This window comes from Cygnus olor, chromosome Z (assembly GCF_009769625.2).
Source record: "Cygnus olor isolate bCygOlo1 chromosome Z, bCygOlo1.pri.v2, whole genome shotgun sequence".
In the NCBI taxonomy this organism is placed as follows: Eukaryota; Metazoa; Chordata; class Aves; order Anseriformes; family Anatidae; genus Cygnus; species Cygnus olor.
Window position 1 is genome coordinate 17083412 of NC_049198.1, and position 15285 is coordinate 17098696.

A 15285-nucleotide genomic window follows, 5' to 3' on the forward strand; every position below is an offset into this window, starting at 1 on the left:
AAAAAAAAAAAAAGGAAGGCTGATCTTATTCTACCTGTCATAAATAGGAAAGACGAGTATGTCACAACATTCTTTTTAAAGAGTAAATACCACACTGTTCGTGTTTCATAAAACTATATATATTTTTAACTCTATATCATTTACAAGGTTGAACAGAAATATTCTTTGGTAGTTTCTGAAAATAAATAATTAATTTCTATTTGATCTGTGTCACTTCACAGAAATGCAAGGATGGTATTTTCATCATTTATGCTAAATTCGCAAAGAGATTTTTTTTTCTTTTAATAAAAATATGGACTTCATATCTAGTATTTCATATGCAAGGAAAGATAGTACTATGAAATATCTATTGAATGGTGAAAACCAAATAGAACAGAGTCTGAAGATCAATTTACAGATGATATAGATTCTTCGATTCTCTATATTTTATGAAATGAGATCTATAATGAATGGTAAACAAATTGCCTGATTGAAGTCATCAGCTGAAGCTGTCTTGCACAGATTTATTGTTCAAAGCTCCAGTGACCTGTTTAATGACCCAAAACCTTAGTGTCAGAAGTTCTTTCTAATCCTTAACTATCCATGTCTAATAAATCCAGAAAGCTAATAAAAGGACGTTATTTTTTGTATTGGTACAAGTATGGATTTATTTATTCTAAATTACTCACCAGAGAGAGACATTTCATTGAAAAATACCCCTCAAAAGTGATTAATTGAAACCAAGGTGTCATCTTTAAACAAATTGCTGGAAATTGTATCATCAGAGGTAATTAACAATATATCTTCTTAATTTCATTTGTGACTCTTTACTTTCCTTATTTGAGGCCATTTTTAGCTAGTTATTTTTTATTTCTTTTATACTTAGTATAATAAATACAAATACCTTTTGCTACAACAACCACTGAATGCACCTTGCACTCTAACAAAATGAAATAAATGAAAAATAACTTTTTATTTGACTTACAACTAAATTGAAATAGAGGTGAGATTGAAGATATGTGTTAGAAATATGTATGGATTTAAGCTGAAAAAATCATCAGTTGTTGTTGTTTGTTTTTTGTTTTGTTTTGTTTTGTTTTATCCCCTCAAAATGAACATGTAAAAGGATAGGTCATTCTGAGTGACAATAATACTTTTAAAATCAAATATATTGAGATATGAAAATGAATACTTAAAATGTATTAACAGCCTTAATTACATGCTGCTGCAAAATAATGCAGTAACTAAAACGACTGAGTTCACAACATTCCATATTTTTCTTTTCTACTCCCTGTTCTGGGTACAGCTTATAGTTCTTTCGATTACAAGGTATATTTACACAGGAACTTCAAACTTTGCTTCAAAACACTTGTGACTTGAAGTCTAAACAAGTGAGGTTAAAAATTGCTAATCAATAGAGTTATAATTATCTCCACCAATAAAATTAATTTCCTTCCCATTAGCTAGAATTAGCCACAATGCAAGGCAAGTCTCACAGTTGGAGCAAGACTGGGGGAAATATGTCTCTATGCAGAGCTCTCTCAAATAGGGCTTGGCTTCTGTGACCCTACAGAGATCCAACTGCAGGATCCATGCTTTTCAAACAGCATATCTTCTGTTGAAAAATATGTAGCCACAACATTAACTGGTGAGAACAATTTATCAGCCTCTTGGTGTCATATCAATGCATAATTTCAAATGCTATCTCTTTGAACATTGTCATAGAAATCAACTAGCTAATTAAGTAATTGCTTCACATTATGGTGGGAATAGTTTGATTATTGAGTTTTGAGTAGAGATAGGAGAATTTGTAAGGAATTCTTTTATCAGCAGAATGTTCTTGCTTTATCTAATTCACCAATTATTTGGGTACAAAACAAAACAAAACAAAACGAAAACAAAACAAAACAAAACAAAACAACTTACTTTTATTCACTTTCACCTATGAAAATCTTGGAGGTAGCAGGCAAAATACCTCTCAGAAGTCACCTTCGAAGTGTTTTAGGTTTCAGAGTTCCTATATCTGCTATTTAGTAACCCAAACAATATTCCATTTTGTGTTAAGTCCCACGTAATGCTGTCACTTTATGGTAATGGTTGCTGGAAGCACAGTTTTAAATTATATATATATATAAATATATATATATATATTATCTGTGGAAATATCCTGTAACAAAGAGCGTAGTCAAGAAAAGTAAACCACATCTAGCAATTTTTTATTATTTTTATTATTTATTTATTATTAATTTATTTATTAATAAATATACACTTTAATTTATTTATTAATTTATTAATTATTTTAATTTTATTTTTTATTTATTTATTTTTTGATACAAAACTGTGGATAATTTTTTTTTCCATTGAAGGTAACACCAATTTTGCTATTGATTTCAGTGGATGGAAGTGTCTGATCCAGCTTCCCTTTTCTGACTCTTTCACCAGTCAGCTGTGCGAACACAGGGAGATGAATGCAGCTGCATTCCTTCCTCTCTCTCATCTATTACGTCTGCCCAGGCTGTGAGCTCTCTTATACTTTCTCTGATTATAAGTTTGAGAAGGCGAAAGAAAAATGGTCCAGCAGAAGCTTCAGGAGCCACTGTCATGTAGTTCAGAACTGTCTTTCATTACCAAGTGTATGTTTAGTTAAGGAAACACTCAAATGAAAGCATTATGTTTTTGTCATTTCTCTGGTTATGTTTCCCTATTCTTAATAATTCTGTTCTCTTATTACAGAATCCATAATATTTAAACATTATTTTATGTCTTTCTTTAGTTGATTAAATAAGAATTCAAGCTGTAGCTTGCCAACATTCATTTAGAGTATTTAGTCACTTTTGAATTCCATTCACTCTGAATGACCCCAAACAGAGGTGTGAGGTCTTTCTTTGGAGTCAGTCTTCTCACTGACAAGTTACCAAAGGACAGGAGGCAGAAGAAAGTTAGTGTTATTTGTCTGATTGATAGCTAATAAGGCCCTTTCACAAAGACACTTGGAGTGTTGTTGTAGCCTGCTGCCCAATTAGCAGATCCCTTTTAGCACTGCTCTCCTAGCTCATCCATCTCTGTGCTTTACTAGCCTACAAAAAAAAAAAAAAAAAAAAAAAAAAAAGACAAGCTTATATACTGTTTTTTAAAAAAAGCTATATGAAGGATATGAAACAAGGATTTATTATATGTAAATATATATGCTTATATATTGAAATAAATACACATTATGTGCATATGAGATATCAGAGAGTGGCAAACACACATTTATATAGAAATGCTTAAAGTCCATATTATAATTTGCCTGTGAAATGGCTAACAGGAAAATAAATCAACATTCTTCTCTACGTGTGTTACAAATATTATTATCTCCAAGTCACATTTTAATTTCATACTTGATGCTTCATCTCATGCCATGTTTTTAGTTAGTGATGGCCTATTAAGCTGCTAATTTATATACTGTTGTGAAGGCCTCTGTAAATGCTGTTCTATAAATAATAAAGCAGTGATCCATAACCACCTTCCATGTAACAGCACAGAGTCCACTGCAGCTAATATGAAAGAACTGCTGGTTGCTAGGTGCCAAAATGCTGCCTGCCTATTTAGGAACTGCTATAGTTTTGTCTCCCTGCTAAGATGACAAAAGTGTAATTAGAGATTAATCAAGAGCTACATTAGTGCCACAGTTTCCTGCAGACTGACTTTTGTTGCTCACCAGCAGTTAAGTGCATCTGCCTGTATTTACCAGTTCTCAGGAGATTTAAGAATTTATTGTCATATTTACAAGGACGGCTATAGTAAGAGTTATCAAATCATGGAGGAAATTTGGCAAAATGCATATAATTTGCAATTGCAGATATGACTCTCCATATTTATTTTTTAAACATTCCCCATATGAGAAAGGTTTTTAGTTTCCTGCTGCTATATAGTGAATTCACCGAAATGGATGGAATGGAGCTTACACACAGACTTTTACCATCTACTGAAGCCTTATTAACATAACACTTTACATCATGTTTAATATACTTATTTAATTCTAAGTGTTTTGTAACTTCATTTAATGTCATATAGACATCCTGTCTATTTAGACAACAAGCAACTTCTAGAGCTGTTGAATCCTTTAAATACTTTAACATGTTTATAATTTTATATATATTACACATATATAAAAACATATATTTATATACATTTACATATATTTAGATTTCTGAGATACACCTTGATTATATGAAAACAATTTACACATTGACAGAAGATTAACTCTACCAGGAAATGAATATCTGGCAGATTACTGCATCACGTAGTAAAAGGCACAGAAGGATTTGCTCAGAAATTTATCATAATTAAAGGAATTTTTTATTTCAATTGATTGGTCCCAAACTGGTATCTTTTAAAATATTCCAGACCTTTCAATCTGAAATTCATAGGAAAGATGCTTCATTTCCTGCCTAGCTCTACTGATAACATAAAGAGGACAGATAAGAAAACAGATGGAAAGATTATGGAACTTGTCCAAGGTTGCATAACAAATCATTAGTAACTGAGAACAGGTCTCAGTCATTATGTATATTGTGGAGAATATGCATTTAAATGGGAGACTACAGGTAGTATTACTTGAATTTCTATTCCAAAGCCTAAGTCTGAGAAAGCAGTCAGTCCATGTTGAGCTCTGTGCTACTAGATATCCAAGCCCACAAATAGATTGATTTGGGTAAGATCATGTCAAATATAGCATAATCATTGTCACACAGGAGAATAAGTTTAGTACTGCAGTTAAATGTGCGTTATTTCCAACTTTACGTGGGAAATCAGGAATAACCCACTTCCATTAATGAGATCAATGCTTACACTCCAATGAGCCAACAAAAGCACAAAGGTTGTGCAGCCCAGTCTGAGTAACTTCATTTATCTAGCAAATTCATTCACTAGCAATCGGAACCTGGATACAGGAAAATGTTGCATAAACAACTTTACTGCAAATGAATTTAAAAAATAAAATTGTGCAGTCCAAATTTCCTTCCACACCAAACTCTTTTAACAAAAGAAAGCTAAATTCTCTGTGTATGTGATGTGTTAGCTGATTAGTAACCGAGGATTTGACTCCGCTACCTAAATATATATACATATATATATATGTATACATATATATATACATGTGTATAAAGATATGTATCTATTATTTTTTGTCCTAAGCTGGGAATTTTACTCTTTGGGCAATAGAAATAGAATTCTAAGATGGACACCTTCTAGGAACAATATTATTTAATTATAAACTTAACTAAAGATGAAAATTCAGTTCTGTGTCATATGGATCTGTAGATTTATTCATAGCTCATTTCCTCAGGAGAAAAGCAGAAACTCCAATATCTTCCAAGGAAAAAAAAAAAAAAAAAAAAAAAAAAGAATTAGGCAAATCCCTCCATACCTGTTAGACATTACAATCCCTTTGACTTACACAAGAATAAATTCATTACTACACATTAGGCTACAACTTGATACATCCTCACTAGATAAAGAGCTCGGGAATGAGCTCTCAGTTATTACTTCATCATCTTTTCATTTTCTCTTCCTTTGGCAAAGTTTTTTGATTGTTATTTTTTGTTTTCTTGTAGAAACAACTACTGGAGCTTATGAGAGGTCATATTGCCTTCTTGCATCTAGACTGAAATATGGTCAATAGAAGCAATAAAGAGGGAAGGTACACGTTTTCTCACTGTAAGTAAGCTATGCACTCTGAGTATGGACAGTCTACATTTAACTGCTAAAGGAGCATGAAGATTGACCAAGGAAGTAGCTTTTGATAACTGACAGAGGTGCTGGATAGTAGGCTGTCTAGATCACTGCCTTAGATTTTGGGAACCCTAATTCCACCTAGACTCCATTAAAGAAATGTGACTTCTACAAAAGAAAAATAACAAAATAAAATATTAATTAAATTATATGCAAGACTAAATACATTGTATTCCCAGATGAGTTTTAAAGCAATGATTATATATAAAACTAAAACCAAAGTTACCAAGGATTAAGGAGGAACATAAGTATAACTCAGTCACTTGGGATCAAACGCTAGATCCATAAGGCAGCTGCAAAGCACAGATGAACAATTCTGTTCAACACAATTACCTTGATTGCAGCTAATCTGATTTGGGCTGCTGTATGTGTATGTATGTGTATCTAATCTTACACAGGGGTTGATACCTTTGCTGGCTGAATTAGGTCAAAATACAAAAGACAAAATAGCTAATAAGTAAGGAACATTATCAAAATTTTAAATCCACAATTGTACTCTATTTTTACAGACCAAATGCTTTGATGAAAATTGTTTATTACATGGCTAAATTCTTAGCTAGAAGGCATCTTCTAGGCTTTGAAAATTTTGCCATAGTCTTAGAAATAAAAATAAATAAATAAATAAATAAATAAGAATAAAAGCAAATTGCTGTGCTTTTCTGTAATTTTATAAAACAGGGTGTTTCAAGATAAATTATACTAGCGGACGGTATCTGTCTTGTACCACAAAATACATGTAAAATACCTGTAATTTAGTCATTTCAAGGCATGCATGGAAAAAGGTAATAAACACAAACACAGCCATACTAGTTTGTAGACATGCAGACTTCAAAAGTTAGAAAGATCTCAAGCTTGCTAAATATCAAAGATGGGATCTGTACGGCACACCAAACTACCTAAAATTGCCTTCAAATTTAAGGTGCAATTTATTTCAATGGCATAAAGTTGTAGATAGCAGCACTAGCATACACAGACACATTGGATGTCTGTGTGTGTCAGTGACTGCGCTGAAACAGAACTAATTTCTGTGTTATAGATACAGTTGTATTTAAGTAGAATGTACAGAACGTATATGTAGATATAAATACACAACATAATATGTGCTTGTAATATCCTGATTTAATTCCAGTTTTGCTTTTCTTTACGTGTTAGAATGCCCTTTTCTGTGATTTTTTTTTTCTTCTAAACACTTTTCCTTTCAAATTCACTCGTTGTATTTCAAAATGTTATGTGTTCATTGTGGTTTCCTGCTTTTTTTTTTGCTTTTTTTTTTTGGTTCTTTTCCCCATTCAGGCAGCACTTACTGGACCAGAGTTTTTTTCCTTTCTCATAGTTGAAAAGGCAAAAAATAAGCATTGTCTCTTGCTTTGCACCAAAACCTGCAACAGGAAGGAAAAGATTACTTGAGCAGGAAGAAGAATGGTGAACTTTAAATTGCCCATTAATACATTGAATTTTATGAGACAGCATTTATTCCCTTGAACTCATACAACCCTGAAACATGAAAATGTTTCTTGGAAAGACCTTTTCATAATAGATGAAGGCACTTAACATTTTACTACTATTTTTCTGCTTTACTAATATATTGTAACATTACTGTTATAGTCCTCATGATAGTCGATTTTTTTTTCCTAAAGCACAGTATAGAATGTGATTACTTTTAAAAGCTGTTTGTGTTTGTTAGAACCTACCACAATTTTTGCCTTCAAAACAATTCCATAAAGTAAGTCACGCACATCATCCTTTTTGAAAATCCCAGTAAGCTTCTGTCTGCATTACAAGGTTCTTATACTTCTTACATGGTGGTGGGAGCCCTACAGTTAACCCCAGACCAATAAGAGACATTGGCAATAATCCAGTAACTTGAATTACACTTTCAAAATATTAATTTATGATGAAAAACTAAATGTGCTTTCAAATGAAAGCCTAAATATTTCCAAAATATTTCCTAAAGATTTGAAAACCAAAATTGCTACTGATGCTGCTCAGTATTAGAATTCAGATAACCTTGTATTTTGTGAGCTCAGAATATTGTGGTAAATTAAAAAGGGTGAAACATATGATTATGCCTTTGAGGTGGATGTGTACAACCTATGGCAATGGCACAGAGGAGCTTTTCATAGAGCTCAAGTTTTGTAAAATTTATACCCTCCCCCGAGTCAGCAATCAGTCTTTGCACCATTGGTTATGTTGTACTAAATAAGTAGTTCCAAAAAACAGCACTATCAATGCCTCATTTTGTATGGATTTGTCTCTCATGATAAACTGAAGGCTCTGATTAAAGCTTTTCCCCTATTTAGGATATTCAGGAGGCCCCTCTTGCCTTATTGAACAGAAGTTCATGAAATATTTTTTCCTAACAGTTTAGATGTTTTATGCTTTTCTTCCTCCGCCTACTCTCATATATAGGGCAACCTGGTTTTGTTTGTTTGTTTGTTTTGTTTTGTTTTTGTTTTTGTTTTTACAAATCAAAATAAATAGTATGAAGCTCATTGTCAAAAATTAAAAAAAAAAAAAAAAAGAGGAAGGAAAGGTAGACAAACAACATGGTCACAGAAGCTTCAATTTCTTCCAATTCAAAACTAAGCATGATAGCAATGAAAATGGTGTTTGGATGACCAGGAATCACACACATACAAAAACAAAAACAAAAACAAGCAAACAAACAAACAAAAAAACCACACAAGGACTGAAAATACATGAAGGAAATAAGTAACACAGAAATGCTCAATAAGACTGAACATCATCCTTTAAGCAGAGGCAACACTCAAGGAATACACACAGACTTCAGGCAGACACAAAATTATAGTTTGTCCAATTATCTTGTCAGAGAGGAGGCTAATAATTGTCTTTTTAAACAGATAAATCCCTTGGTGTCTGTGAATTTTCCTGTATATCTGTTAACCTATGGGCTTAGGAACTTCCTCCCCACCATCAGGTGCCTCTCTGGACCAGTGCTGTGCTGCAGCTCAGCAGACTGCTGTTCCTGGGAACGATGCTGTTTCAGGAGCAGAGATCCAGAAATGACATTTCATCATTGGCTGGGCCAATTCACTGGCTCTAATGTACCACTTCCAGAAGCACTGCTTCTCACAGACATTTCAGTGTGGCAGACCAGTGGGTCAGAGGGTAAAAGCAGGTTATCCAATGGGTGGAAGCAGATAATGGGCATTTTATTACAAACACAGCTCTCTTTTTAAAGCTGTTATTCTCAAGGATTATTCAAGTGACCTTAGCCATGATTTTGATTTCATAAAATGGAATTGCAGAACTGTTCATTTCCACAGCTGATTATGTATATAGGCAGTATTAACAGATTTAACAGATTAACCTCTTAACTACTGGGCTTCTCTGAATAAAAGGGTAATCGCTTTTTACATTGCACATCCTGGTTACAGAAATTAACAATTAAAGTGCAAAGAAATCTGCTTCATATTTCTGACACATTCAAACTAGTCTACAGACAGTTAAAAATTAAACACTATGATCTAGTTTAAATATAAATTAGTCTTACTCTGAAGGGCTGTAGAGATAAAAAAGAATCACAGTCTTTTTAGGATGTTGTGTTTGTTGTTCTTGTTGTTGTTGTTGTTGTTGTTGTTTTGTTTTCCTAACACACCAATTCTCTGCCCAGAACACATATAAGTTTTTCTGATTAAAAATTTGAAAGATTTTTTTTTTCTTTTCAGATGTTCATCTTTAGAGGACATTTTTCTTCCCTGGTTCAGAAAAATAGTTCAATGTGTGCTGCCCTTTCTATGACAACATTGCTGCTCCCAGATGTTTGGCCATGTTCCCAGGCTCCAAGCAAATACTTCATGTTTTTCTTTAGCCCCCTATGCCACTCATGGCAAGTCACTTCACTTTGTAAAATGTCAGTGTGAATGGTGAACAATTTTGCCCTTTCTCTTCACCTCCCAACAGTTCTTACCATAACTGATTGAAGAAAGGACAAGGTTCTTGGAAATGGTGGAACATACTGCTCTATCTAGGAGACCCTTCCATTCCTGATTTGTTGTTGAAGTGGGACAAGCCAGCAAAATTACAAGTGGTTGCCCTTCACTGGAGTATGACATCATCAGAGAGATAAAATGTTTTTTTAGTTGCTGGGCATGATAAACATCTATAATTGAAAAATAAATCATGTGCTGATTATATATACAATTAAACATGCACTGCTTATTCTGTCTGGAGATTCTACTGTGCTTTGGATCATTTAAACCAAACAGAAGAACAATAAAAGAAAAAAAAAAAAAAATATATATATATATATATATATATATATATACCAAAGGATTTAATGAGGTTGTAATATATGCTTTATATGCTGAAAGTAGTGCAAAATTTCCAGACTAATTTTGCAAGGTAAGCGATATTTTGTAAAGTAGTGGTATCTTTGTAAGAAAATACTCTATTGAAAACAGGTAGATGGTTGATATATTTTGTAGCTAAATTGTGATCTTTACAAATTCTGAAATTGAGTTTACATACGTATTTTGACAGTTTATATATTTCATTTTAGTAAACAAATGAAATATTTTGTGAACCAGATTTTCAAGCATATATTTTTATGGATAGTACAAAGTCAAATGAGATCCTTTTTGGTGTAGGAGATATCTGAATTAATTTTTTATGTCTGTAGGCAACTTACAAAAAACGGATCTTTACAAGTATTACAAGTATTGGGAAAAAAGAAAAAAGAGATCAGGGCTTTCCGCTCCCCCACCCCCCACCCCCTAGTTGATGATATCTGCATATTAGATCTGATTGCTCAGAGACTGTAGTTTGTATCATTTTGATTTGTTTCAGGTGAAAGTTAAATGTTTGACATGATCGGGACTCTTTTGGGTGTGGAACTTCCATTTGTGGAGGTGTTCAAAAGCCCTCTGGGACATGGTCATGGGCATCCAGCTCTAGGTGACCCTGCTTGAGCAGCGGGGGTTGGACCAGATGACCTCCAGAGGTCCCTTACAACCTCAGCCATTCTGTGATCTTGTGATCCTGTGATCATTATGTTTAAAGTTCTTACTGTCAATCTGTATATAAATCTATATAACTGAATAATTGTATTTGTATTATTAACTATGAAATTTTCTTATACTAAAAATTCTGTCCAATTATGTTGTTCTGAATTCTTCTTCCAAATCCAGACATTGTTATCAGCATGTATGTAAACATAATATACTTATGCTATATATAAGCATAAATAGATATTTATCTCAGAGAGTAGAAAAGCCTTGCCGATATTAAGACTAAAATTCAGCTTAAAATGCATACAAGTGTCAGATACTTTTGGAACAATAAAGGTCGGAGTATGCCAGCTTGTAATCCCACTCAGTGCCAGACACACTGTCTCTTATGCTCAGCTCATGATTCAATTAAACAACTTCTGATAGCTCAAAAAAGTTAGAAGAGTCTTCAGAATTTCAGTACTCTTGCCATCGTGTGTTTTTTCTTCTCTTATACTTCCAACAGATGTGTTAGGTGGGCTGGCAGAAAATAATTTATTGTGCCTCTCCTCATGACAATGATTTAAATGGGAAGTCGGCTTAATGCAACAGTTGCCAGTGATCCGAACTGCCTAAGAAACCATCATTGTTTTGAATATCCTAATTATTCATTAGCTGAATAAATGTCTTTTTCACGTGGGAATGTTTATCATTTTCTGAAGATGAAATATTAGCTTCTTCCTCCTTCTATGATTTCCTTTCATTTGTGTTGATAGTCTCTGACTTACTATCTGTCCCGTCTGCAATCTGTCAATGGATACTTCCCAGATCAGAACAAACATTGCTTCACTTCCATTGCTGTACAATGTTTGGCCAAATAATGACCATATGGTTATTATGCCCCTAAAACTCCTACATACCATGGAAGCTAACAGCTCTGCTGTAATACTGTGTGACCCTGATTTTCTTGAGCTTCAGTCTGAAACTCATTTTGAAGTTAGAAAGCAAAAACACAACTGTCACCTGCAGTGTCATTTACAGCTTTGTGCAAGGACACATTTCTTCCACACAAGTTCACAGCAATTCTATTCTATATTTCCAGTCATATTGGGAGTAGAAGAATAGGTCTCAGGTCTCTTGGTCATTAACAAATGTAGTAACTTTCAAAAAAAGTTTGTTTATAAACTTCAGCAATAATATTGCCTCTTCTTGTTAAGGTGGTTAATTTAGAAAAAACTTGTATTTCATTAGCTTGTTGAAATAATTGAGAGTGTTATCTGCCTAATAAAAAGATGAGTTCCTAAACAGTGCTTAGATTTATATTCAGTCTTACTCATCTGAGTGAGAGCCTACTGCACAGTTAAATGTATCGGAAGGAATTTGGTTCTGTTTGTTAACAAGATCGACTGTACAGTACCATGTTAACCTATACATTTACACTTTCATTTTTTAAGCAGTAATAAGAATTTAATCTTATAAAGGCATTAGAGAACTTAACTAGTTTTGAGAAAATATTTCAGCTGAAGGCCAGCTTGTGACTTATTTGCATCTATGAGCAATTGGTGAGATGATTTAAGTGAATAATTTTTCACTGATTGTTAGAGGCTGTATTGTGGTCTGATGGTCATCAACAGTGACAAATATTTACATTCCTAGGCTATTCATACACAAGAATTTCATTGTTCTATATCAATGTCCTGTAAAACAGAATGATGGATATTCTTTCCAACAACACGAAAACAAACAAACAAACAAACACAACATGATATTCTAGTTAAGAATAATGGAATTAAAGATGGTTGGTACATGCTGTACAAGAATGTCTTACAATTGCCTAATAAACTACAAGTTGTGTTTTTAAAATTCAGTTTTCATAATCAACTGTATGCACATTTCATTTGTGAAAGATCATTTATAGATCACGCTAAATTTATTGTGACTTTTGCATACTCACTCCATGAGTGAGTAAAGGTTGACTCCTACAGTTCTGTGATTCTGGAAGTGCTAAGGTCTGTGTGGTTTTATGTTGTTTAAACTTACAAGATTAAAACACTGGAATTAAATATCTCAGATATGTGTGCCCACAGCATTAAGAAACAGTTATAGAAATTAATAATTTTAGACTATAAGAAATATTTATTAATACATTATTTTGAAGGGGGAGTATATTTCAGAACATGTCCTTAGATCAAAAATAGTACCTTCAAGATTCAGATAAGAAAATGTGGTAGACAGGCATGTTGTCTCCGGGGAATTTATGCCAACTGTAAAGTAAAATTGCAGTTTAGAGTTTTTCAAAGGGGAAAAAAAAAAAAAAAAAAAAAAAAAAAAAAAAAAAAGTTGATTTGAAAAGAAATGCCATAGTTTCCTAGAATTTCTGCAAAGCTGCTGCATGTTTTGCCTGCCACGTGGGAGTGGGTGGATTTCATCTGCTCGTGTATGAAGGAAAAATATTGTTACCTTTGAGGCTTAAGAATTTATGTGTGTTCATTAGCAGTTGGGTTGGTCTGTAAGAACAAATCCAGCACAGTTTATTCACTTCTTTGTGGTAAATATGAGGGAGCTGGATATTTCCCTTGCACTGAGAGGAACAGGAGGACTGTTTCTAGCCCTGGATTAGATTAAATGGAAGAAATGTGACATGGCATTGTGCATTATCCCCCTTCAGGCTTATAATAAACAGGCATGCCCTGAAAAAACAACAGTGTAACATACTGCAGAGTATATGTATATGTTTGGAATTTATGAACTAATAATATGAGCCTGGTGTTGAGTTCTTCACCATAAGAATTTCTAGAATGTATGAATATAACCAAAATCATGTAAAAATCTTTGCAAAATAAACACTTTCAATATCTAATCTACCCATATTAACAGAAGACTCTTTGGTATGCCTTAGGAAGACTCTGTCCATCCAGAAGACAACCTTCAAGGAAGTTTGTGAGGAGCCAACCTGAATTATTGGAGTCTTCTCCTGTGTGCTGTCAGGGAAAAGGAGGTGGTTTTTTGTTTTATTTTGTTTTCCAGGTGACAGAGGAGCACAGTCATTACAAGCAAACTGCAAACTCCTATTACATTACCTCTTTTGCTTAAATATATATATATATTAAAAAAATAATAATAATTAAAAAAATGGGAGATATAAATCTGCTTCAGTTTCTCTTTCTTTACACTACTCTCCATTTTCTTTCCCATCATTTGTGACTTAAATCATGTCTTTAGGAGGTTTGGAACAGAGCTATTCTGCTGCCAGAATCTTTGCATTAAAAATTGACAGTTTTAGCAAATCAGCCCCAAAAAATTGCATGTGCTGTTTCATGAATATGGGAAAATGTTTGCCAATTTCAAATAATTTATGACAAGGGCAGCAATACCACTTTCAGAAAGAAAATAGACAGCTGGTTACAATAAAAACATACAAATCAGTCCCCACAGAGGGAGAGCCTGCAGGTTGGGTTCAGCATGTGGATCAGGCATCAGACAATCAATCACAGTAGAGAAACCTCTGAACCTTCAGCTGTTTACAAAGTTATTTGTTTAATGCAAGAACGCAACTGAATCCATAGCACAGTTTTTAACTGGTTTGGGATCTGTGGGGCCTCTGTGCCAAGTTAGGAAGACTGAAAGGAAACAAGAACCCATGGGAAAAAAAAAAAAAAAAAAAAAAAGAAAACAAACTAATTTATTGCTTTCATCAAGGCCAAATCCAAAAATACTGTACCTTCCATCTGGGCTATACAGCCGGCAAAAGCAAAACTACTCATAGATGTAGTAGTAGTTTGCAAACAAAACCTGTGAGCTCCCATTTAATCTCTGTAATCATTTATGCCAAGAGAAAAAGGAATCGAAGGCTCTTGTATCACCAATGGAGAATGCGGCACACTGATTTAAGTGCCAACTTGTCTTCCAGAACTTTTGTAGGAGTATTTAAACTAATCCACATTTCAGGAGTCAATTTAACAGCTAACTTGAGCTATTACAGACATTCCTGATGTCATTTACAAAATTATTGCAACACTTCTCTTTCTCTCTCTTTTTTTTTTTTTTTTTTTTTTTTTAAGGCACAGAACAAAGTTGACTCAACCTAAGTAGATCTTTCTATTCTTACAGTAATAGCTTACAAGTTTCTAAAAAGTCAGACTTTTACATTTTATCTTCTCTTCCCTCCATCTAATCTTTGGGAATCAATCCCACAACTTCTGGGTTACCTCCTACTGTGATTTCCTACCAGGCAAAAGCATGCAGGAGATCCTTGGAATATCACTAATCCTGTTTTGTGATCTGGATCCTCATATAATCAGTAATCAAATGAATTTATGGTGCAGTGTCGTCTGATTTTGTCCTTTTGATTTTCTCAATGCAAGCTGTTTTTTTTGTTTGTTTGTTTTTTCCTCCTTCTCCTCTCCCCCACCCCCCCACCCCACCACCATTTATGATACAAAACACTACCACAAATCCCTTCATTTGGTGGTTGCTGCAGAAGGTTATGAACCCATGTTATATTGACAGTTACTAACTGGATAATATCTAGACATGAACAAAACCACAGGTATGCAAGATTTCTCAGACAAACTAGCCATTA